Source organism: Amphimedon queenslandica, unplaced genomic scaffold (genome assembly GCF_000090795.2).
Source record: "Amphimedon queenslandica unplaced genomic scaffold, v1.1 AMPQUscaffold_9385_Cont18598, whole genome shotgun sequence".
Lineage (NCBI taxonomy): Eukaryota > Metazoa > Porifera > Demospongiae > Haplosclerida > Niphatidae > Amphimedon > Amphimedon queenslandica.
The window spans coordinates 1-3624 of record NW_003550343.1 but is presented as its reverse complement, the minus strand read 5'-3'; the positions used below and the strand labels follow the sequence as shown (position 1 = coordinate 3624).

At 29.6% G+C, this 3624-nt stretch overlaps 1 long non-coding RNA gene across 1 annotated transcript; it reads left to right on the top strand.

Annotated features, from left to right (window-relative positions):
- Positions 1-17: 17 nt before the first annotated feature.
- LOC109590842 (uncharacterized) lies at positions 18-337 on the top strand. Its single transcript, XR_002189527.1, has 2 exons — positions 18-171; positions 258-337. It is a non-coding gene; the product is annotated as an uncharacterized LOC109590842 (long non-coding RNA).
- Positions 338-3624: the final 3287 nt, after the last annotated feature.

The window sequence follows — 3624 nt, the reverse complement described above, 5'->3', positions numbered from 1 at the left end:
CTTCCATGCTTCAAGTGAGAGACTATTGAGTTATATTAATATGTTATTACAGGAGTGATTGGGTCCATTATTATGAGAACACTACTAGAGATTTACGTGTCTATTCTGCCTATCCATTGCTAGTCTATCCAACTCATTTTGCTGGTGATAAAGGATGGTACAGTGACACAGGTTAGGACAATACATTACTAGTATATACATGTACTATGGTATAACACAATAGTGGATATGATATTAATTTTGTTTTTTATTTTCAGAGCCACCAATTGAGGTACTGCAGGAGATACGTAAAAGAAAGTTAAAAGAAGAAGAGGAGGAAGCAGCAAAGAAGGAAAGAGAGAAAGAAAAGGAAAAGACAGAACTGTAATAAACTACTATTATTAGGTGAAATGTACATACATGTATTCAAATGGCATATTATTATTATTGTTGTTATTTTCATGATTAACAAGACATCATTTAAAATAGCAGTTCATGTAGATTATAATGTTCTTATAAAAGCACAGCTAGATCTAGTCTAGTATGTGAGGATTCCACTTACATCTGGTAATGTGAGACTATAAGCACACGATCGACTGCTCATGAAACTGTTACCTTGTCTTGTCACATAGACAAGGCAAAAAGATAGCAAATAGCAACCCATCTGTATATATGTCCATTGAGATCATGGTGTATATACCTGAGCCTAATCAACCAAAGCAATGTACAAATCTAGATACAGTAGATCTTTATGTACTAATGTATGGTTGAGTCTTTAGTCTATAGTTCATGCTAGCTAGTAAGTATGGCAGGTTCACTGTGAGAGATCATATTGCCTTGAGTTGACTTTACCCCCAAATACTGATTGTTAATAATCTAGTATGCAATACAAGCTCAGATTGTGTGGAATATTTATGAGTTCTGTGATGTCCCTACATGTGTCTATTAGAACAAGACGGAAGTGAGTGCAACAATTCAGTTCTCTGCATATTCTATATAATGATCTGTAATGATGGATTCTTTATTAGTTTGTGTTAATGTCATTCATGGTTGTTGTTGGCTTTTGTCATTTGAATATTTTAATTATGAGCAACTAGTAGATCCCCTCTGATTGATTTTATCAGTAATCCAGTTTAATTGTATGACTAAGCTTATTTATTGTGAACAAAAACAATGAAGAATATTAATATAAAGCTAATCTAATAGATTTACTGTATAAATCAATGATAATTTAGATAGTATAGATTGGACTTACCATTTATGGATTTCCTTACAATAACAGAGAAAAGGGGTGGACTAGATCATCTCTGATGACAGGAAGTAACCTGAAAAGTTGAATTGACACATGATTGATGTCTGTCATTTCTGAAGTGGACTAAATCAACTCATGGTACATAAAATTTTATTATAATAATAAATATTATTATTGATTGGACTATTGCTTTTGATTTACAGGAAAAGGTAAATAGATCTAATCCTAAAAATATTATGAGTATTATACTTGTTCATTTTTATTAATCTCTTATACTAAAATAACAAACTCTTCTTTACAATACAATAGAAAGTAAGTACTGATCTATTTTAATTTGAGATGCTTGTTTACATGTGTATCTATTGCACTTTCTATTTTTAATTTCCTTTGTTCATCTGTGATGCACAAACTCTTCTTTGCCACACAATAGGAAGTAAGTACTAATATATTGTAATTTGAGATGCTTGTTTACATGTGTATTTATTGTCCTTTCTATTTTTAATTTTCTTTGTTTATCTGTGATACACAAACTCTTCTTTGCAACACAATAGCAAGTAAGTAATATAATCTATTTTAATTTTGAAATGCTTTTTACATGTATATTTATTGTCTTTTCTATTTTTAATTTTCTTTGGTTATCTGTGATAGCGAGTAAGTACTATCATCTATTTTAATTTGAGATGCTTGTTTACATGTGTATTTATTGTCCTTTCTATCTTTACTTTCCTTTGTTCATCTGTGATACACAAACTCTTCTTTGCAACACAATAGGAAGTAAGTACTAATCTATTTTAAATTGAGATGCTTGTTTACATGTGTATTTATTATCCTTTCTATTTTTAATTTCCTTCGTTCATCTGTGATACAAAACTCTTCTTTGCAACACAATAGTTTGTAAGTACTAATCTATTTTAATTTGAGTTGCTTTTTACATGTGTATTTATTGTCCTTTCTATAATTAATTTCCTTGGTTCATCTGTGATACACAAACTCTTCTTTACAACACAATAGGAAGTAAGTACTATCATCTATTTTAATTTGAGATGCTTGTTTACATGTGTATTTATTACCCTTTCTATTTTTAATTTCCTTTGTTCATCTGTGATGCACAAACTCTTCTTTGCCACACAATAGCAAGTAAGTAATATAATCTATTTTATTTTGAGATGCTTGTTTACATATGCATCTAATGTCCTTTCTATTTTTAATTTTCTTCGTTCATCTGTGATACACAAACTGTTCTTTGTACACAATAGCGAGTAAGTACTATCATCTATTTTAATTTTGAAATGCTTTTTACATGTATATTTATTGTCTTTTCTATTTTTAATTTTCTTTGGTTATCTGTGATAGTGAGTAAGTACTATCATCTATTTTAATTTGAGATGCTTGTTTACATGTGTATTTATTGTCCTTTCTATCTTTACTTTCCTTTGTTCATCTGTGATACACAAACTCTTCTTTGCAACACAATAGGAAGTAAGTACTAATCTATTTTAATTTGAGATGCTTGTTTACATGTGTATTTATTGTCCTTTCTATTTTTAATTTCCTTCGTTCATCTGTGATACACAACTCTTCTTTGCAACACGATAGATAGTAAGCAGTATAATCTATTTTAATTTGAGATGCTTGTTTACATGTGTATGTATTGTCCTTTCTATTTTTAATTTCCTTCGTTCATCTGTGATACACAAACTCTTCTTTACAACACAATAGGAAGTAAGTACTATCATCTATTTTAATTTGAGATGCTTGTTTACATGTGTATTTATTGTCCTTTCTATTTTTAATTTCCTTCGTTCATCTGTGATGCACAAACTCTTCTTTGCCACACAATAGGAAGTAAGTACTAATCTATTTTAATTTGAGATGCTTGTTTACATGTGTATTTATTGTCCTTTCTATCTTTAATTTCCTTCGTTCATCTGTGATACACAAACTCTTCTTTACAACACAATAGGAAGTAAGTACTATCATCTATTTTAATTTGAGATGCTTGTTTACATGTGTATCTAATGTCCTTTCTATTTTTAATTTCCTTCGTTCATCTGTGATGCACAAACTCTTCTTTGCCACACAATAGGAAGTAAGTACTAATATATTATAATTTGAGATTCTTTTTACATGCGTATTTATTGTCCTTTCTATTTTTAATTTTCTTTGTTCATCTGTGATACACAAACTCTTCTTTGCAACACAATAGCAAGTAAGTAATATAATCTATTTTATTTTGAGATGCTTGTTTACATATGCATCTAATGTCCTTTCTACTTTTAATTTTCTTCGTTCATCTGTGATACACAAACTCTTCTTTGCAACACAATAGATCGTAAGCACTATAATCTATTTTAATTTGAGATGCTTGTTTACATGTGTATTTATTGTCCTTC